This window comes from Hyla sarda, unplaced genomic scaffold (assembly GCF_029499605.1).
Source record: "Hyla sarda isolate aHylSar1 unplaced genomic scaffold, aHylSar1.hap1 scaffold_131, whole genome shotgun sequence".
Lineage (NCBI taxonomy): Eukaryota > Metazoa > Chordata > Amphibia > Anura > Hylidae > Hyla > Hyla sarda.
Genome location: NW_026607934.1, coordinates 255,827 through 277,609, shown reverse-complemented (window position 1 = coordinate 277,609; position 21,783 = coordinate 255,827). Strand labels below are relative to the sequence as shown.

General features: G+C 45.2%; 6 non-coding genes and 3 pseudogenes across 6 annotated transcripts; all 9 read left to right on the top strand.

Annotated features, from left to right (window-relative positions):
• Window positions 1-1,757: 1,757 nt before the first annotated feature.
• Window positions 1,758-1,917, top strand: LOC130305374 (U2 spliceosomal RNA; annotated as a pseudogene).
• A 695-nt stretch (window positions 1,918-2,612) lies between these two features.
• LOC130305366 (U2 spliceosomal RNA) lies at window positions 2,613-2,804 on the top strand. Its single transcript, XR_008854961.1, has one exon. It is a non-coding gene; the product is annotated as a U2 spliceosomal RNA (small nuclear RNA).
• A 2,097-nt stretch (window positions 2,805-4,901) lies between these two features.
• On the top strand, window positions 4,902-5,092 carry LOC130305197 (U2 spliceosomal RNA). The gene has a single exon (XR_008854796.1). It is a non-coding gene; the product is annotated as a U2 spliceosomal RNA (small nuclear RNA).
• A 2,094-nt stretch (window positions 5,093-7,186) lies between these two features.
• LOC130305196 (U2 spliceosomal RNA) lies at window positions 7,187-7,377 on the top strand. The gene has a single exon (XR_008854795.1). It is a non-coding gene; the product is annotated as a U2 spliceosomal RNA (small nuclear RNA).
• A 2,090-nt stretch (window positions 7,378-9,467) lies between these two features.
• On the top strand, window positions 9,468-9,600 carry LOC130305384 (U2 spliceosomal RNA; annotated as a pseudogene).
• Window positions 9,601-14,626: 5,026 nt separating this feature from the next.
• LOC130305355 (U2 spliceosomal RNA) lies at window positions 14,627-14,832 on the top strand (annotated as a pseudogene).
• Window positions 14,833-16,922: 2,090 nt separating this feature from the next.
• On the top strand, window positions 16,923-17,113 carry LOC130305338 (U2 spliceosomal RNA). Its single transcript, XR_008854936.1, has one exon. It is a non-coding gene; the product is annotated as a U2 spliceosomal RNA (small nuclear RNA).
• A 2,085-nt stretch (window positions 17,114-19,198) lies between these two features.
• On the top strand, window positions 19,199-19,389 carry LOC130305195 (U2 spliceosomal RNA). The gene has a single exon (XR_008854794.1). It is a non-coding gene; the product is annotated as a U2 spliceosomal RNA (small nuclear RNA).
• A 2,095-nt stretch (window positions 19,390-21,484) lies between these two features.
• Window positions 21,485-21,675, top strand: LOC130305194 (U2 spliceosomal RNA). Its single transcript, XR_008854793.1, has one exon. It is a non-coding gene; the product is annotated as a U2 spliceosomal RNA (small nuclear RNA).
• Window positions 21,676-21,783: the final 108 nt, after the last annotated feature.

Here is a 21,783-nt window from a genome sequence, read left to right as displayed (position 1 = left end):
CATAAAATCTCATCCCTTCCCCAATATCGCGCCACACCCCTACCCCTTAATTCCCTGGTTGAACTTGATGGACATATGTCTTTTTTCGACCGTACTAACTATGTAACTATGTAACATAACATGGGGGGGGGGGGGGGGGGGTCTCCTGGCTGTTCACACAGGTGTGTCATTGCTGTACATTGACCATGCATTGCTTCTGTGGTATTGCAAAGGCAAAGACAAATGCTTCCAGCCATCCATTGCACTAATGGATTGGTCATCAGCTGGCTGTCTATGTCCCGCATCAATATAGACCAAAGTACAGAGGGTTAGGCTATGCTATTGTGCACCTACCTGATGCATCAGAAGGTGCGAGGCCCTTGCTAAATTCTGTGCACAGACTTTGAGATCTATGCTTTAGACTGTATCTAAACCTGCTCCAACATGGACTGACATTCTGGCCTACTTTCAGCCGATGCGACTTGTCTGTCGCTGAACAGTCGCTTTTTATGTATTCAGCACCTATGTATAATGTTGTAAAAATGCTCTAGAAGCTAAAGTCGCAGAAATGTCACACATATTTGGCCTGCAACTTTCTGTGCGACAAATTCAGACAGGAAAAATCAGTATAAATCCTTAGAAAATTATCCCCCAGTGTCTCCATCTGCTGGCGGTATTGAATAAGCATTGCTGCACTGATGGGGTATGCATTAGACGAAAAAAAAGAAGAAAAAGAAGAATAATACGCCCAGAAAAGAGGCGAAAAGGAGAAAAACGTAAAAAAACGTGAAAAAAAAGTAAGAGGAAGAGAAGGGAAAAAAAGGTGGAAATGGGTTTAAAAGTGATTTCGGCGGAGAAATATATATATATATATATATATATATATATATATATATATATATATATGCGCACACACACACATAGATATAAACGTATTCTCCGTTGAGATATTGCAGCCGCTGCTGTGTCCAGGCCCAGGAGCCTTAGCACTGTGCTGTGATGTCACTCAATACCACTGACATCACTAGGTGTAAACAACATCTCTCCTTTGCTGTGTATGTGACTATGGAGCTGTTTGGTGATGTCGTCTATTACGGCCTTCATAGAAGCAACAGGAGATTGTTGCATCCATCTTGAACCCTCAGAACTACAGTGCTATGATGTCACTCACTTCCACAGGCCTTGCAGAGTGTAAACAGCAACAACCCAGCTTTGTTGTGTATGTAACCATAGGGATTTGTGATGTCACCTAGAACCTTCACAGCAGCGACAGCTTTATGAGGAGCATCAGCACTGCTCTGCCTGAGCAGAACCATCACCGCCATAGGTTGTCAAATAACCCGGATTTAACCCACACAGGTAAGTCCAATGGGGTGCAGGCATGTCCTCTATGCTTACAGCTTCCCGTGGGTGTTGGTTTGATACCGTTTGGGGACAGCCAAGGAGGCATCTGCAGGCAACAAAGGTAGGTGTGTGCTTGTGTGTGTGTTTCCTATGCAGATCCTAAGCCCAGTGTCACATGCAAGTAGGAGGAGTAAGAAGGGTTCCTGGCAAATCCGGGTTATGGATTGCATTTAAAAAGGCCCCGTGGGAGTGCAATGGGCCCCTGTCTTGCTGCTTAGCAATAATGGTATGGGTTTAGGTTCTGCTGTGTGTACTGGTGGTTGACTGCCCCCCAGCCCAGAGTGTGCATGGAAAATTGTCTGGCAGCCTCCCTGACAGCAAGCAGTGATAGTGCCCATGAAGGGGACCTTGTTGGGCCCGCCCCTTTCACGGTTATCGCTTCTCGGCCTTTTGGCTAAGATCAAGTGTAGTATCTGTTCTTATCAGTTTTCATGCTGGTGGGGATGGGTGCTGCATGGAGGATGCAGGTGTACCAGGGCTTTCCGGGGCTGGTTCTGAGGAATCAGCTCGACGGCTGCCCCGATGTGACCTGTTCCCTTCGGGTCTCGCCATGAGGCTGAGAGGGTCTAGAGCCGAGGTACTTTTGTGCCTCGGGGAGTGGTGACCCCGAGGTGCCGAAACTCACTGGGAGAATAGACTCACTGAGTTGAAGCACGGGCACCATAATCTCTTCACCTTGTGGCACTCACCTCTTGATTCCCGGCCTTCTGGCTAGGATCAGAGAAATTTTTATAGATCCGGCCGGATGTCCGGGCAGTATATCTGCACACATTCACTTATTTATTTATTTTTTGTCTCACTGTGTCACTTTTTGCGTGTTGTGTGTTCACAGGATTTGTCAGGATGCGGTAGCCCTTCTGGGTGTCCCTCCTGGCGGTCTAGGGGAGGTGTGTGTGGCCATTAGGTTCCGCACCTCCCTGCAAACACCCCGGGTACTCCTGCTTTGGCAGGGTACCTACCGTAATCGGCTCTGCGGGCAGATACCTTGGCTAACGCCAAGGGGGATGCCGGGAGCATTTGTGGTCCCCTAGTAGCTTCGGCGAAAAGGGACATCGAACCTGGAACCTCGCAGGTACCTTTTGGTCCGGAGGCGAAGGGTAAGGTTTGTTGGGGGGCCTCTCTCCTATCGGAGAAGGGCTTGCGATAGACCGCATCCTTTGTGCACGTTTTTTTTTAGTGTAACACGTTTGCACTTTTTCTTGCACTTTGGGTGAATCGAAAGCACGTTCCTCGGCTTTAGATAAAAAAAAAAAAAAAAAAAAAAAAAATCTGTTCTTATCAGTTTAATATCTGATACGTCCCCTATCTGGGGACCATATATTAAATGGATTTTTGAGAACGGGGGCCGATTTCGAAGCTTGCTTCCGTCGCCCTATGCATTGACCCGATATGGCAGTATCTTCGGGTACAGTGCACCACCCCCTTACAGGGTTAAAAAGAAAGATTCCTACTTTCATTGCTACCTGCTTGCTGGCTAGCCAGCTAGCCAGCCCTGTGGGCCTTGCTGCTGCTGCAGCCAAAAAACAAAAGGTGGTGCTGCTGCTGCTTCTGCTGCTTCTGCTTCTGCTTGTGTCTGGCCCCTGTTGGAGCGTCCAGGCACAGGACTTCTGCTGCTGCTGACTAAATGGCCTCCTTAATTGGATCATTTGAGTAGCCAGCACACCTGTGCAGGTAGGGCATGACATGATAGGCATCTGCCTTGATAGCGGGTGGGTGCTGAATGTTCCTAATTGACAAAATAAGATTAATGCTTATGAAGAAACATAAAATCTCATCCCTTCCCCAATATCGCGCCACACCCCTACCCCTTAATTCCCTGGTTGAACTTGATGGACATATGTCTTTTTTCGACCGTACTAACTATGTAACTATGTAACATAACATGGGGGGGGGGGGGGGGGGTCTCCTGGCTGTTCACACAGGTGTGTCATTGCTGTACATTGACCATGCATTGCTTCTGTGGTATTGCAAAGGCAAAGACAAATGCTTCCAGCCATCCATTGCACTAATGGATTGGTCATCAGCTGGCTGTCTATGTCCCGCATCAATATAGACCAAAGTACAGAGGGTTAGGCTATGCTATTGTGCACCTACCTGATGCATCAGAAGGTGCGAGGCCCTTGCTAAATTCTGTGCACAGACTTTGAGATCTATGCTTTAGACTGTATCTAAACCTGCTCCAACATGGACTGACATTCTGGCCTACTTTCAGCCGATGCGACTTGTCTGTCGCTGAACAGTCGCTTTTTATGTATTCAGCACCTATGTATAATGTTGTAAAAATGCTCTAGAAGCTAAAGTCGCAGAAATGTCACACATATTTGGCCTGCAACTTTCTGTGCGACAAATTCAGACAGGAAAAATGAGTATAAATCCTTAGAAAATTATCCCCCAGTGTCTCCATCTGCTGGCGGTATTGAATAAGCATTGCTGCACTGATGGGGTATGCATTAGACGAAAAAAAAGAAGAAAAAGAAGAATAATACGCCCAGAAAAGAGGCGAAAAGGAGAAAAACGTAAAAAAACGTGAAAAAAAAGTAAGAGGAAGAGAAGGGAAAAAAAGGTGGAAATGGGTTTAAAAGTGATTTCGGCGGAGAAATATATATATATATATATATATATATATATATATATATATATATATATGCGCACACACACACATAGATATAAACGTATTCTCCGTTGAGATATTGCAGCCGCTGCTGTGTCCAGGCCCAGGAGCCTTAGCACTGTGCTGTGATGTCACTCAATACCACTGACATCACTAGGTGTAAACAACATCTCTCCTTTGCTGTGTATGTGACTATGGAGCTGTTTGGTGATGTCGTCTATTACGGCCTTCATAGAAGCAACAGGAGATTGTTGCATCCATCTTGAACCCTCAGAACTACAGTGCTATGATGTCACTCACTTCCACAGGCCTTGCAGAGTGTAAACAACAACAACCCAGCTTTGTTGTGTATGTAACCATAGGGATTTGTGATGTCACCTAGAACCTTCACAGCAGCGACAGCTTTATGAGGAGCATCAGCACTGCTCTGCCTGAGCAGAACCATCACCGCCATAGGTTGTCAAATAACCCGGATTTAACCCACACAGGTAAGTCCAATGGGGTGCAGGCATGTCCTCTATGCTTACAGCTTCCCGTGGGTGTTGGTTTGATACCGTTTGGGGACAGCCAAGGAGGCATCTGCAGGCAACAAAGGTAGGTGTGTGCTTGTGTGTGTGTTTCCTATGCAGATCCTAAGCCCAGTGTCACATGCAAGTAGGAGGAGTAAGAAGGGTTCCTGGCAAATCCGGGTTATGGATTGCATTTAAAAAGGCCCCGTGGGAGTGCAATGGGCCCCTGTCTTGCTGCTTAGCAATAATGGTATGGGTTTAGGTTCTGCTGTGTGTACTGGTGGTTGACTGCCCCCCAGCCCAGAGTGTGCATGGAAAATTGTCTGGCAGCCTCCCTGACAGCAAGCAGTGATAGTGCCCATGAAGGGGACCTTGTTGGGCCCGCCCCTTTCACGGTTATCGCTTCTCGGCCTTTTGGCTAAGATCAAGTGTAGTATCTGTTCTTATCAGTTTAATATCTGATACGTCCCCTATCTGGGGACCATATATTAAATGGATTTTTGAGAACGGGGGCCGATTTCGAAGCTTGCTTCCGTCGCCCTATGCATTGACCCGATATGGCAGTATCTTCGGGTACAGTGCACCACCCCCTTACAGGGTTAAAAAGAAAGATTCCTACTTTCATTGCTACCTGCTTGCTGGCTAGCCAGCTAGCCAGCCCTGTGGGCCTTGCTGCTGCTGCAGCCAAAAAACAAAAGGTGGTGCTGCTGCTGCTTCTGCTGCTTCTGCTTCTGCTTGTGTCTGGCCCCTGTTGGAGCGTCCAGGCACAGGACTTCTGCTGCTGCTGACTAAATGGCCTCCTTAATTGGATCATTTGAGTAGCCAGCACACCTGTGCAGGTAGGGCATGATATGATAGGCAGCTGCCTTGATAGCGGGTGGGTGCTGAATGTTCCTAATTGACAAAATAAGATTAATGCTTATGAAGAAATATAAAATCTCATCCCTTCCCCAATATCGCGCCACACCCCTACCCCTTAATTCCCTGGTTGAACTTGATGGACATATGTCTTTTTTCGACCGTACTAACTATGTAACTATGTAACATAACATGGGGGGGGGGGGGGGGGTCTCCTGGCTGTTCACACAGGTGTGTCATTGCTGTACATTGACCATGCATTGCTTCTGTGGTATTGCAAAGGCAAAGACAAATGCTTCCAGCCATCCATTGCACTAATGGATTGGTCATCAGCTGGCTGTCTATGTCCCGCATCAATATAGACCAAAGTACAGAGGGTTAGGCTATGCTATTGTGCACCTACCTGATGCATCAGAAGGTGCGAGGCCCTTGCTAAATTCTGTGCACAGACTTTGAGATCTATGCTTTAGACTGTATCTAAACCTGCTCCAACATGGACTGACATTCTGGCCTACTTTCAGCCGATGCGACTTGTCTGTCGCTGAACAGTCGCTTTTTATGTATTCAGCACCTATGTATAATGTTGTAAAAATGCTCTAGAAGCTAAAGTCGCAGAAATGTCACACATATTTGGCCTGCAACTTTCTGTGCGACAAATTCAGACAGGAAAAATCAGTATAAATCCTTAGAAAATTATCCCCCAGTGTCTCCATCTGCTGGCGGTATTGAATAAGCATTGCTGCACTGATGGGGTATGCATTAGACGAAAAAAAAGAAGAAAAAGAAGAATAATACGCCCAGAAAAGAGGCGAAAAGGAGAAAAACGTAAAAAAACGTGAAAAAAAAGTAAGAGGAAGAGAAGGGAAAAAAAGGTGGAAATGGGTTTAAAAGTGATTTCGGCGGAGAAATATATATATATATATATATATATATATATATATATATATATATATGCGCACACACACACATAGATATAAACGTATTCTCCGTTGAGATATTGCAGCCGCTGCTGTGTCCAGGCCCAGGAGCCTTAGCACTGTGCTGTGATGTCACTCAATACCACTGACATCACTAGGTGTAAACAACATCTCTCCTTTGCTGTGTATGTGACTATGGAGCTGTTTGGTGATGTCGTCTATTACGGCCTTCATAGAAGCAACAGGAGATTGTTGCATCCATCTAGAACCCTCAGAACTACAGTGCTATGATGTCACTCACTTCCACAGGCCTTGCAGAGTGTAAACAACAACAACCCAGCTTTGTTGTGTATGTAACCATAGGGATTTGTGATGTCACCTAGAACCTTCACAGCAACGACAGCTTTATGAGGAGCATCAGCACTGCTCTGCCTGAGCAGAACCATCACCGCCATAGGTTGTCAAATAACCCGGATTTAACCCACACAGGTAAGTCCAATGGGGTGCAGGCATGTCCTCTATGCTTACAGCTTCCCGTGGGTGTTGGTTTGATACCGTTTGGGGACAGCCAAGGAGGCATCTGCAGGCAACAAAGGTAGGTGTGTGCTTGTGTGTGTGTTTCCTATGCAGATCCTAAGCCCAGTGTCACATGCAAGTAGGAGGAGTAAGAAGGGTTCCTGGCAAATCCGGGTTATGGATTGCATTTAAAAAGGCCCCGTGGGAGTGCAATGGGCCCCTGTCTTGCTGCTTAGCAATAATGGTATGGGTTTAGGTTCTGCTGTGTGTACTGGTGGTTGACTGCCCCCCAGCCCAGAGTGTGCATGGAAAATTGTCTGGCAGCCTCCCTGACAGCAAGCAGTGATAGTGCCCATGAAGGGGACCTTGTTGGGCCCGCCCCTTTCACGGTTATCGCTTCTCGGCCTTTTGGCTAAGATCAAGTGTAGTATCTGTTCTTATCAGTTTAATATCTGATACGTCCCCTATCTGGGGACCATATATTAAATGGATTTTTGAGAACGGGGGCCGATTTCGAAGCTTGCTTCCGTCGCCCTATGCATTGACCCGATATGGCAGTATCTTCGGGTACAGTGCACCACCCCCTTACAGGGTTAAAAAGAAAGATTCCTACTTTCATTGCTACCTGCTTGCTGGCTAGCCAGCTAGCCAGCCCTGTGGGCCTTGCTGCTGCTGCAGCCAAAAAACAAAAGGTGGTGCTGCTGCTGCTTCTGCTGCTTCTGCTTCTGCTTGTGTCTGGCCCCTGTTGGAGCGTCCAGGCACAGGACTTCTGCTGCTGCTGACTAAATGGCCTCCTTAATTGGATCATTTGAGTAGCCAGCACACCTGTGCAGGTAGGGCATGACATGATAGGCAGCTGCCTTGATAGCGGGTGGGTGCTGAATGTTCCTAATTGACAAAATAAGATTAATGCTTATGAAGAAATATAAAATCTCATCCCTTCCCCAATATCGCGCCACACCCCTACCCCTTAATTCCCTGGTTGAACTTGATGGACATATGTCTTTTTTCGACCGTACTAACTATGTAACTATGTAACATAACATGGGGGGGGGGGGGGGGGGGTCTCCTGGCTGTTCACACAGGTGTGTCATTGCTGTACATTGACCATGCATTGCTTCTGTGGTATTGCAAAGGCAAAGACAAATGCTTCCAGCCATCCATTGCACTAATGGATTGGTCATCAGCTGGCTGTCTATGTCCCGCATCAATATAGACCAAAGTACAGAGGGTTAGGCTATGCTATTGTGCACCTACCTGATGCATCAGAAGGTGCGAGGCCCTTGCTAAATTCTGTGCACAGACTTTGAGATCTATGCTTTAGACTGTATCTAAACCTGCTCCAACATGGACTGACATTCTGGCCTACTTTCAGCCGATGCGACTTGTCTGTCGCTGAACAGTCGCTTTTTATGTATTCAGCACCTATGTATAATGTTGTAAAAATGCTCTAGAAGCTAAAGTCGCAGAAATGTCACACATATTTGGCCTGCAACTTTCTGTGCGACAAATTCAGACAGGAAAAATCAGTATAAATCCTTAGAAAATTATCCCCCAGTGTCTCCATCTGCTGGCGGTATTGAATAAGCATTGCTGCACTGATGGGGTATGCATTAGACGAAAAAAAAGAAGAAAAAGAAGAATAATACGCCCAGAAAAGAGGCGAAAAGGAGAAAAACGTAAAAAAACGTGAAAAAAAAGTAAGAGGAAGAGAAGGGAAAAAAAGGTGGAAATGGGTTTAAAAGTGATTTCGGCGGAGAAATATATATATATATATATATATATATATATATATATATACGCGCACACACACACATATATATAAACGTATTCTCCGTTGAGATATTGCAGCCGCTGCTGTGTCCAGGCCCAGGAGCCTTAGCACTGTGCTGTGATGTCACTCAATACCACTGACATCACTAGGTGTAAACAACATCTCTCCTTTGCTGTGTATGTGACTATGGAGCTGTTTGGTGATGTCGTCTATTATGGCCTTCATAGAAGCAACAGGAGATTGTTGCATCCATCTAGAACCCTCAGAACTACAGTGCTATGATGTCACTCACTTCCACAGGCCTTGCAGAGTGTAAACAACAACAACCCAGCTTTGTTGTGTATGTAACCATAGGGATTTGTGATGTCACCTAGAACCTTCACAGCAGCGACAGCTTTATGAGGAGCATCAGCACTGCTCTGCCTGAGCAGAACCATCACCGCCATAGGTTGTCAAATAACCCGGATTTAACCCACACAGGTAAGTCCAATGGGGTGCAGGCATGTCCTCTATGCTTACAGCTTCCCGTGGGTGTTGGTTTGATACCGTTTGGGGACAGCCAAGGAGGCATCTGCAGGCAACAAAGGTAGGTGTGTGCTTGTGTGTGTGTTTCCTATGCAGATCCTAAGCCCAGTGTCACATGCAAGTAGGAGGAGTAAGAAGGGTTCCTGGCAAATCCGGGTTATGGATTGCATTTAAAAAGGCCCCGTGGGAGTGCAATGGGCCCCTGTCTTGCTGCTTAGCAATAATGGTATGGGTTTAGGTTCTGCTGTGTGTACTGGTGGTTGACTGCCCCCCAGCCCAGAGTGTGCATGGAAAATTGTCTGGCAGCCTCCCTGACAGCAAGCAGTGATAGTGCCCATGAAGGGGACCTTGTTGGGCCCGCCCCTTTCACGGTTATCGCTTCTCGGCCTTTTGGCTAAGATCAAGTGTAGTAATACAGGAGATCTGGTCAGAAGGTACTCGGGTACCCCTCTCCTCGGCCTTGTGGGATCGCCCAGGTTTATTGCCTGGGCTTCACCCACTTGTTGCTATTGGGGAGAGGGCCTAGTCCCAGGGTAACGAGTAGCGATCGCCTCTCAAGACCTTCGGGTGGAGAGAGGTTAGAACCATGGATGATGATCCGGATCCAGGTTCTGTGCCGGCATACGCAAGGATCAAAAACACCGTGAGAGTCATTCTCACGGATGATACCAAAAGGGCGGACGATTTGAAATTCGTAGTAGAGGACGTGCTCGGAGGAGTTTTCGGAATACAGAAGGGCGAGATATTGGCAATCCAGGACTACCCGAAGCGTAAAATTTTTGATGTGACGTTCACACAAAATGGCATCCACAGAGATTTTGTTACCAGAGCTGCTGCGAGTAAAGACAAAAAGCTTCAGGGTGTCCGGATTATTGAGCATGTTCTAGATGATATTAAGCTGGTGGTAGTAAAGATGTATTCCCCTTTCGCCAACCTACACGATGTTGAGTTGTTTTTACAAGTCTATTTTAGTAAGGTTGAGTGCAGAGGAAAAATCATGAACAGCTGTGGCATCTGGACATCTAAGTGGAGATTTCAGGTTACATGCAAAAAAGATGACAGATTGCCAGGGGGAATACAACTACCACCAGCTCGTTTTAAAATAAATAATATGTGTGGCGACCTCTTTTATGCGGGGATGCCAAGCTACTGCAGGAAGTGTCACAGATATGGACACACAAAAGAAAACTGTGAAAGTACATGCAAAAAATGTGGTAGCACACAGCACGAGACAGAGAAATGCACAAGAGGAGGGAGGTGCAATTTCTGTCAACAATTCGGTCACCTTTTCTCCTCTTGTCCCCACAGACATAGGACGGAGCAGCAGTGGCAACCCTGGAGGCAGCAAGGACAGCAACCGGGACACCAGCCGAGACAAGCAGAGCCAGTGATTACCCCCCCACAAGAGGTAAGCGGTGAGATGGAGAAGGAGAAAGACCCCCCTCAGGCAAAAGGAGGGGACCCTAAAGAGCAGAGGATGGCCAAAAAACGTGCAAGTGGTGGAAAAACTGGCCCCCAGGAGCATGCTGGGTTAAGAGAGGAGCGGACGGCGGCCGAATCCGCTCCTCAGCAACCTCTGGCTCAGGGTCCCCCTGAGAGCGATGATCCGGGTGGAGAGGTGAAGGTTAAAAGGCGGAGGGGCTCCAGAAGACTCTATTCGGAGGCGGTCCAGGGGGAGCCGATGGAAGTACCTGCGGATGCAGGGAACCCAAGTGACGTTCCTCCACAGGTCCCCATAGGGGATACCCCCCCTCCTCCCTGCCAGGAGGAGGTTTCAGGGGTGACCGTCTCTGAGGTACCAGAGACGGAACTAAGTGAACACCCGACCCCTATGGAGGGGCAAGAGGTGGAAGAACCCAATGAGTCTGGAGCCCTGATTGCCAGGATGCCCGAGAACAACTATGCCTCAATCATGATGGAGGAGGGGGGTCGGCTGAGTGATGGTGCCTCCTCTCCTGCTTCCTCTATGCGTACAGTTGAGTCAGATTTTGGGGGGTATGAGGCTTCGGAGGGGGAATCAGAGGTGTAAGACGTTTTCTTGTACATTCCCATGGCTGAGTTGTCCGGTCTGTCCTTGAACGTGAGAAGTGTGAGCGCCAGAGTAAGAAGGGTTGCCCTATTTAATTACTTGTCGGTTTTTGCTGCTTCCGTCCTTTTCCTGCAGGAATGTGGCATCCCGCACAGATTAAATTATAAAGAATATGAAGATGATTGGGTGCACGGTCCATCAGTCTGGTCTGGATCAAATGAGTCCAGATCAGCAGGGGTCGCCATACTTTTTAAAGGGAACGTTTTAATTGAGAGTTTTAACGAAATTTTACCAGGCAGAATTTTATTGGTCAACGCTTTTATTAATGGTATTAAATGGCAGTTTTTAAATTTTTATGGTTCTCCTGATAAGAATGAAAGAATAAAAATGTTGGAGATTTTACCCCTTTTTATTAACAATTCTAGTCCTCTTGTTTTATCAGGTGATTTTAATTGTATTTTAAGGGGAGAACGCCGTTTTTCGAACGCAGTGAGTAGGAACTATGATAAGACGTCTTTTATGTTAAAAAACTTGATTTTAGATTTTAATCTCACTGATGTTTTTAAAAAATGTAATTTTAACGTACCAGAGGAAGACGGTGTTACCTGGAGCAATGCAAGCTGTAGCTCCAGGATAGATTTTATTTTTTGTTCTTATCAAGTACTGCCTTTTAACTGTGATCTTTTTACCAATGTTTTTTCTGACCATAAATTATTGTATTTTAAAGTTAAAAGTGATTTTAAAAGGAGAACTGGTAGGAATGCCTGGAAGTTAAACGTGTCCCTTTTAGAAGATCCGCAGGTTTTATCAGATTTTATCACCTTTTACAAGGAATGCAGACGAGTAAAAGACCCCAACACTCCCACCAGTATCTGGTGGGAAAAAATGAAACTAAAAATAAAAGAATTTTTTATCCGTGTTGGGGTTAGGAAAGCTAAAGAAAAACGTGAATTTTATAATATCCTAAATACTCGTCTGCAAACCCTGTACAAATTCAGAGCACATGGGATGGAGGTGGAGAAGGAGGTACATGATCTTAAAAAAGAAATAACTAAGTGCCTGGAGCAGAAAGGAAAAGAAATTATCTTTAGGTCTCGAATACAGCATCTTGAGGAAAACGAGACCTGCTCCAGGTATTTTTTTAAGAAAATACATGAAAATAGAAGGTTAATAGAAAACATTGAAGGAGTGAATGATGTACAGGGTATTTTAAAAAAGGTGCAAGAGTTTTATGCGGATCTTTTTAATGTAAAACACATTGATGAATGTTTTATGAATGACTCGTTAAAGGAGATCACCAATTTTTTAGATCCTGTCTCACAGTCTTTTTTATTGCAGAATATTTCAGAGCAGGAGATTTTAGAGACCGTCAAGAGTTTTAAAACAGGTAAAGTGCCTGGGCCGGATGGTATACCCATTGAATTTTATGTTACTTTTTATGGTATTTTAAAAGAAGATTTGTTCTCCCTTTTTACGGAAGTCTTTAAGTCTAAAATCCTCCCAGGCTCATGGAAGAAGGGTGATGTCTCCCTGCTATTCAAAAAGGGAGACCGGTCGGAACTCAAAAACTGGAGACCAATCACCCTTCTGAACTGCGACTATAAAATAATGGCGAAACTGTGTGCTAACCGCTTAAAGAACGTAATCCATAAAATAATTCATACAAACCAAGTCTGTGGGGTGCCTGGGAGGAGTTTATGGGAGAACCTAAACCTTTTAAAGGATGTAATTAGCGACACCAAATTAAGAAAAGGAAAGCTGGCGGTTTTATCCATAGATTTTGAAAAAGCTTTCGACAGGGTGTCACATTTTTATCTTTTTAAGGTTTTAGAGAAAATGGGTATACCTGATGGCTTTTTATTGTCTCTTAGAGCTTTTTATGATAACTGTACTAGTAAAATTTTAGTAAATGGTTTTAAGACACAGGGCGTGATTTTAAATTCCGGAGTGAAGCAGGGGTGTCCCTTGTCCCCACTACTCTTCATTTGCGCAATAGAGCCTCTTTTATGTACAATACGAAAGGATAAGCAGATCCATGGAGTCCCCCTGCCAGGAGGAGGGGGACTAGAGGCGAAGGTAGTGGGGTACATGGACGATGTTGCGGTGTTTTGCAGGGACACCCCATCGCTTCAGAAGACGCTAAAACAGATTCAATATTTTAATTGTGCCTCCGGTTTTAAAGTCAATTTTAACAAAAGTAACATTTTAAACATAGGCGGAATGCCTTTGTATGATGTGCCCGTCCCTGTGTCTGAGTCGGTGCAGATTTTAGGTGTCTCCTTTGACGAGTCTAATAATGGTTTTAATAGCTGGGACTTGGTGGCTCAAAAAATAAATAAGAAAATATGTATGTGGAACATGCGAGAACTTACAATGGAAGGGAAGGTTTTAATTACAAAAATGGTGCTTTTACCTATTTTATTGTATTTAAGTCTGGTTTTCCCACCCCCCGAAATGGTTCTAAAGAAAATAACAAAAGCTTGTTTTACTTTCTTTTGGAGTTCTAAGAGCGAAAAATTAAAGAGACAAATTGTGATAAAACCGAACTCCAGGGGCGGTAAGGATTTTCCAGATTTTAAAGCTTTCCTTTTAATAAAGTTTTTTAGCATGTGTTTTACTACTGTTTTTAAAGATAGCTACTGGTCTTATTTTGTTCGTTTTAATACTGGTTATTTTATGCGGAGGAACGGCTGGTTTTCTACAGTTTTAAGTTGCCCTTATTCTTTGAATTTACCCCCTCAATACATGATTTTAGGAAAAATTTTAAACTTATATAATTTTAAAGGTAAAAGTGTTCAGGATCTGTGCAATAGCAAAAAACTACTAAAGGAAATAAAAGAAACCAGTACCGTGACTCCCATCAAAAATTTTAACGAACAGAAGTGTATACAGATTTGGAAGATGTTGAGTATTAATTATCTTTTTAATTCACAGAAGGACCTGGCCTGGAGCTGCGCACACGAGTGTCTTCCATGCCGGGCATTCCAGCACCGAAGAGGATTATCCAACTCTGCAACCTGCCCGAGGGAGGGATGCCGACAAGAGGAGACCGTGCACCATCTAATATGGACTTGTTTTTACTCGCAGAAAATATGGACAAAGATACTCCCTCTGGTAAAAAGGATAACTGGACTAAAAGACTTAAATATTGCAGTGGTTTTTTATGGTTGCCTGGAATGCCCAACACGGACTCAAGAGACTATTGCATGGAAGATCATAAACTGTGTGAAGGCAGCTCTGTGGAAGGCCAGGAATATTTTATTGTTCAAGCATGAGGTTTTATCTGTGAAGGACATTTTATCTATCTGTTTTTATGAAATGTACCAGTACTATCTTTTAGACAAGAAGAGATTTCCGCTTTTATCTAGAAAATGGTTTTTAAAAGAATGGAATTCTATCTTGTAAAGCCACCAAGTGCCCATTTTATGTTTTAATATGTTGTAAATATGTTATTTATATGTAACTGTATTTATTGACATATTTGCACAACTTTGTTAACATTATTTAATTTTTAATAAAGTTGCCCCCGTAAGGGTAGTCAAGTTAAAAAAAAAAAATCTGTTCTTATCAGTTTAATATCTGATACGTCCCCTATCTGGGGACCATATATTAAATGGATTTTTGAGAACGGGGGCCGATTTCGAAGCTTGCTTCCATCGCCCTATGCATTGACCCGATATGGCAGTATCTTCGGGTACAGTGCACCACCCCCTTACAGGGTTAAAAAGAAAGATTCCTACTTTCATTGCTACCTGCTTGCTGGCTAGCCAGCTAGCCAGCCCTGTGGGCCTTGCTGCTGCTGCAGCCAAAAAACAAAAGGTGGTGCTGCTGCTGCTTCTGCTGCTTCTGCTTCTGCTTGTGTCTGGCCCCTGTTGGAGCGTCCAGGCACAGGACTTCTGCTGCTGCTGACTAAATGGCCTCCTTAATTGGATCATTTGAGTAGCCAGCACACCTGTGCAGGTAGGGCATGACATGATAGGCAGCTGCCTTGATAGCGGGTGGGTGCTGAATGTTCCTAATTGACAAAATAAGATTAATGCTTATGAAGAAATATAAAATCTCATCCCTTCCCCAATATCGCGCCACACCCCTACCCCTTAATTCCCTGGTTGAACTTGATGGACATATGTCTTTTTTCGACCGTACTAACTATGTAACTATGTAACATAACATGGGGGGGGGGGTCTCCTGGCTGTTCACACAGGTGTGTCATTGCTGTACATTGACCATGCATTGCTTCTGTGGTATTGCAAAGGCAAAGACAAATGCTTCCAGCCATCCATTGCACTAATGGATTGGTCATCAGCTGGCTGTCTATGTCCCGCATCAATATAGACCAAAGTACAGAGGGTTAGGCTATGCTATTGTGCACCTACCTGATGCATCAGAAGGTGCGAGGCCCTTGCTAAATTCTGTGCACAGACTTTGAGATCTATGCTTTAGACTGTATCTAAACCTGCTCCAACATGGACTGACATTCTGGCCTACTTTCAGCCGATGCGACTTGTCTGTCGCTGAACAGTCGCTTTTTATGTATTCAGCACCTATGTATAATGTTGTAAAAATGCTCTAGAAGCTAAAGTCGCAGAAATGCCACACATATTTGGCCTGCAACTTTCTGTGCGACAAATTCAGACAGGAAAAATCAGTATAAATCCTTAGAAAATTATCCCCCAGTGTCTCCATCTGCTGGCGGTATTGAATAAGCATTGCTGCACTGATGGGGTATGCATTAGACGAAAAAAAAGAAGAAAAAGAAGAATAATACGCCCGCCCAGAAAAGAGGCGAAAAGGAGAAAAACGTAAAAAAACGTGAAAAAAAAGTAAGAGGAAGAGAAGGGAAAAAAAGGTGGAAATGGGTTTAAAAGTGATTTCGGCGGAGAAATATATATATATATATATATATATATATATATATATATATATATGCGCACACACACACATAGATATAAACGTATTCTCCGTTGAGATATTGCAGCCGCTGCTGTGTCCAGGCCCAGGAGCCTTAGCACTGTGCTGTGATGTCACTCAATACCACTGACATCACTAGGTGTAAACAACATCTCTCCTTTGCTGTGTATGTGACTATGGAGCTGTTTGGTGATGTCGTCTATTACGGCCTTCATAGAAGCAACAGGAGATTGTTGCATCCATCTTGAACCCTCAGAACTACAGTGCTATGATGTCACTCACTTCCACAGGCCTTGCAGAGTGTAAACAACAACAACCCAGCTTTGTTGTGTATGTAACCATAGGGATTTGTGATGTCACCTAGAACCTTCACAGCAGCGACAGCTTTATGAGGAGCATCAGCACTGCTCTGCCTGAGCAGAACCATCACCGCCATAGGTTGTCAAATAACCCGGATTTAACCCACACAGGTAAGTCCAATGGGGTGCAGGCATGTCCTCTATGCTTACAGCTTCCCGTGGGTGTTGGTTTGATACCGTTTGGGGACAGCCAAGGAGGCATCTGCAGGCAACAAAGGTAGGTGTGTGCTTGTGTGTGTGTTTCCTATGCAGATCCTAAGCCCAGTGTCACATGCAAGTAGGAGGAGTAAGAAGGGTTCCTGGCAAATCCGGGTTATGGATTGCATTTAAAAAGGCCCCGTGGGAGTGCAATGGGCCCCTGTCTTGCTGCTTAGCAATAATGGTATGGGTTTAGGTTCTGCTGTGTGTACTGGTGGTTGACTGCCCCCCAGCCCAGAGTGTGCATGGAAAATTGTCTGGCAGCCTCCCTGACAGCAAGCAGTGATAGTGCCCATGAAGGGGACCTTGTTGGGCCCGCCCCTTTCACGGTTATCGCTTCTCGGCCTTTTGGCTAAGATCAAGTGTAGTATATGTTCTTATCAGTTTAATATCTGATACGTCCCCTATCTGGGGACCATATATTAAATGGATTTTTGAGAACGGGGGCCGATTTCGAAGCTTGCTTCCGTCGCCCTATGCATTGACCCGATATGGCAGTATCTTCGGGTACAGTGCACCACCCCCTTACAGGGTTAAAAAGAAAGATTCCTACTTTCATTGCTACCTGCTTGCTGGCTAGCCAGCTAGCCAGCCCTGTGGGCCTTGCTGCTGCTGCAGCCAAAAAACAAAAGGTGGTGCTGCTGCTGCTTCTGCTGCTTCTGCTTCTGCTTGTGTCTGGCCCCTGTTGGAGCGTCCAGGCACAGGACTTCTGCTGCTGCTGACTAAATGGCCTCCTTAATTGGATCATTTGAGTAGCCAGCACACCTGTGCAGGTAGGGCATGACATGATAGGCAGCTGCCTTGATAGCGGGTGGGTGCTGAATGTTCCTAATTGACAAAATAAGATTAATGCTTATGAAGAAATATAAAATCTCATCCCTTCCCCAATATCGCGCCACACCCCTACCCCTTAATTCCCTGGTTGAACTTGATGGACATATGTCTTTTTTCGACCGTACTAACTATGTAACTATGTAACATAACATGGGGGGGGGGGGGGGGTCTCCTGGCTGTTCACACAGGTGTGTCATTGCTGTACATTGACCATGCATTGCTTCTGTGGTATTGCAAAGGCAAAGACAAATGCTTCCAGCCATCCATTGCACTAATGGATTGGTCATCAGCTGGCTGTCTATGTCCCGCATCAATATAGACCAAAGTACAGAGGGTTAGGCTATGCTATTGTGCACCTACCTGATGCATCAGAAGGTGCGAGGCCCTTGCTAAATTCTGTGCACAGACTTTGAGATCTATGCTTTAGACTGTATCTAAACCTGCTCCAACATGGACTGACATTCTGGCCTACTTTCAGCCGATGCGACTTGTCTGTCGCTGAACAGTCGCTTTTTATGTATTCAGCACCTATGTATAATGTTGTAAAAATGCTCTAGAAGCTAAAGTCGCAGAAATGTCACACATATTTGGCCTGCAACTTTCTGTGCGACAAATTCAGACAGGAAAAATCAGTATAAATCCTTAGAAAATTATCCCCCAGTGTCTCCATCTGCTGGCGGTATTGAATAAGCATTGCTGCACTGATGGGGTATGCATTAGACGAAAAAAAAGAAGAAAAAGAAGAATAATACGCCCAGAAAAGAGGCGAAAAGGAGAAAAACGTAAAAAAACGTGAAAAAAAAGTAAGAGGAAGAGAAGGGAAAAAAAGGTGGAAATGGGTTTAAAAGTGATTTCGGCGGAGAAATATATATATATATATATATATATATATATATATATATGCGCACACACACACATAGATATAAACGTATTCTCCGTTGAGATATTGCAGCCGCTGCTGTGTCCAGGCCCAGGAGCCTTAGCACTGTGCTGTGATGTCACTCAATACCACTGACATCACTAGGTGTAAACAACATCTCTCCTTTGCTGTGTATGTGACTATGGAGCTGTTTGGTGATGTCGTCTATTACGGCCTTCATAGAAGCAACAGGAGATTGTTGCATCCATCTTGAACCCTCAGAACTACAGTGCTATGATGTCACTCACTTCCACAGGCCTTGCAGAGTGTAAACAACAACAACCCAGCTTTGTTGTGTATGTAACCATAGGGATTTGTGATGTCACCTAGAACCTTCACAGCAGCGACAGCTTTATGAGGAGCATCAGCACTGCTCTGCCTGAGCAGAACCATCACCGCCATAGGTTGTCAAATAACCCGGATTTAACCCACACAGGTAAGTCCAATGGGGTGCAGGCATGTCCTCTATGCTTACAGCTTCCCGTGGGTGTTGGTTTGATACCGTTTGGGGACAGCCAAGGAGGCATCTGCAGGCAACAAAGGTAGGTGTGTGCTTGTGTGTGTGTTTCCTATGCAGATCCTAAGCCCAGTGTCACATGCAAGTAGGAGGAGTAAGAAGGGTTCCTGGCAAATCCGGGTTATGGATTGCATTTAAAAAGGCCCCGTGGGAGTGCAATGGGCCCCTGTCTTGCTGCTTAGCAATAATGGTATGGGTTTAGGTTCTGCTGTGTGTACTGGTGGTTGACTGCCCCCCAGCCCAGAGTGTGCATGGAAAATTGTCTGGCAGCCTCCCTGACAGCAAGCAGTGATAGTGCCCATGAAGGGGACCTTGTTGGGCCCGCCCCTTTCACGGTTATCGCTTCTCGGCCTTTTGGCTAAGATCAAGTGTAGTATCTGTTCTTATCAGTTTAATATCTGATACGTCCCCTATCTGGGGACCATATATTAAATGGATTTTTGAGAACGGGGGCCGATTTCGAAGCTTGCTTCCGTCGCCCTATGCATTGACCCGATATGGCAGTATCTTCGGGTACAGTGCACCACCCCCTTACAGGGTTAAAAAGAAAGATTCCTACTTTCATTGCTACCTGCTTGCTGGCTAGCCAGCTAGCCAGCCCTGTGGGCCTTGCTGCTGCTGCAGCCAAAAAACAAAAGGTGGTGCTGCTGCTGCTTCTGCTGCTTCTGCTTCTGCTTGTGTCTGGCCCCTGTTGGAGCGTCCAGGCACAGGACTTCTGCTGCTGCTGACTAAATGGCCTCCTTAATTGGATCATTTGAGTAGCCAGCACACCTGTGCAGGTAGGGCATGACATGATAGGCAGCTGCCTTGATAGCGGGTGGGTGCTGAATGTTCCTAATTGACAAAATAAGATTAATGCTTATGAAGAAACATAAAATCTCATCCCTTCCCCAATATCGCGCCACACCCCTACCCCTTAATTCCCTGGTTGAACTTGATGGACATATGTCTTTTTTCGACCGTACTAACTATGTAACTATGTAACATAACATGGGGGGGGGGGGGGTCTCCTGGCTGTTCACACAGGTGTGTCATTGCTGTACATTGACCATGCATTGCTTCTGTGGTATTGCAAAGGCAAAGACAAATGCTTCCAGCCATCCATTGCACTAATGGATTGGTCATCAGCTGGCTGTCTATGTCCCGCATCAATATAGACCAAAGTACAGAGGGTTAGGCTATGCTATTGTGCACCTACCTGATGCATCAGAAGGTGCGAGGCCCTTGCTAAATTCTGTGCACAGACTTTGAGATCTATGCTTTAGACTGTATCTAAACCTGCTCCAACATGGACTGACATTCTGGCCTACTTTCAGCCGATGCGACTTGTCTGTCGCTGAACAGTCGCTTTTTATGTATTCAGCACCTATGTATAATGTTGTAAAAATGCTCTAGAAGCTAAAGTCGCAGAAATGTCACACATATTTGGCCTGCAACTTTCTGTGCGACAAATTCAGACAGGAAAAATCAGTATAAATCCTTAGAAAATTATCCCCCAGTGTCTCCATCTGCTGGCGGTATTGAATAAGCATTGCTGCACTGATGGGGTATGCATTAGACGAAAAAAAAGAAGAAAAAGAAGAATAATACGCCCAGAAAAGAGGCGAAAAGGAGAAAAACGTAAAAAAACGTGAAAAAAAAGTAAGAGGAAGAGAAGGGAAAAAAAGGTGGAAATGGGTTTAAAAGTGATTTCGGCGGAGAAATATAAATATATATATATATATATATATATATATATATATATATATATATGCGCACACACACACATAGATATAAACGTATTCTCCGTTGAGATATTGCAGCCGCTGCTGTGTCCAGGCCCAGGAGCCTTAGCACTGTGCTGTGATGTCACTCAATACCACTGACATCACTAGGTGTAAACAACATCTCTCCTTTGCTGTGTATGTGACTATGGAGCTGTTTGGTGATGTCGTCTATTACGGCCTTCATAGAAGCAACAGGAGATTGTTGCATCCATCTTGAACCCTCAGAACTACAGTGCTATGATGTCACTCACTTCCACAGGCCTTGCAGAGTGTAAACAACAACAACCCAGCTTTGTTGTGTATGTAACCATAGGGATTTGTGATGTCACCTAGAACCTTCACAGCAGCGACAGCTTTATGAGGAGCATCAGCACTGCTCTGCCTGAGCAGAACCATCACCGCCATAGGTTGTCAAATAACCCGGATTTAACCCACACAGGTAAGTCCAATGGGGTGCAGGCATGTCCTCTATGCTTACAGCTTCCCGTGGGTGTTGGTTTGATACCGTTTGGGGACAGCCAAGGAGGCATCTGCAGGCAACAAAGGTAGGTGTGTGCTTGTGTGTGTGTTTCCTATGCAGATCCTAAGCCCAGTGTCACATGCAAGTAGGAGGAGTAAGAAGGGTTCCTGGCAAATCCGGGTTATGGATTGCATTTAAAAAGGCCCCGTGGGAGTGCAATGGGCCCCTGTCTTGCTGCTTAGCAATAATGGTATGGGTTTAGGTTCTGCTGTGTGTACTGGTGGTTGACTGCCCCCCAGCCCAGAGTGTGCATGGAAAATTGTCTGGCAGCCTCCCTGACAGCAAGCAGTGATAGTGCCCATGAAGGGGACCTTGTTGGGCCCGCCCCTTTCACGGTTATCGCTTCTCGGCCTTTTGGCTAAGATCAAGTGTAGTATCTGTTCTTATCAGTTTAATATCTGATACGTCCCCTATCTGGGGACCATATATTAAATGGATTTTTGAGAACGGGGGCCGATTTCGAAGCTTGCTTCCGTCGCCCTATGCATTGACCCGATATGGCAGTATCTTCGGGTACAGTGCACCACCCCCTTACAGGGTTAAAAAGAAAGATTCCTACTTTCATTGCTACCTGCTTGCTGGCTAGCCAGCTAGCCAGCCCTGTGGGCCTTGCTGCTGCTGCAGCCAAAAAACAAAA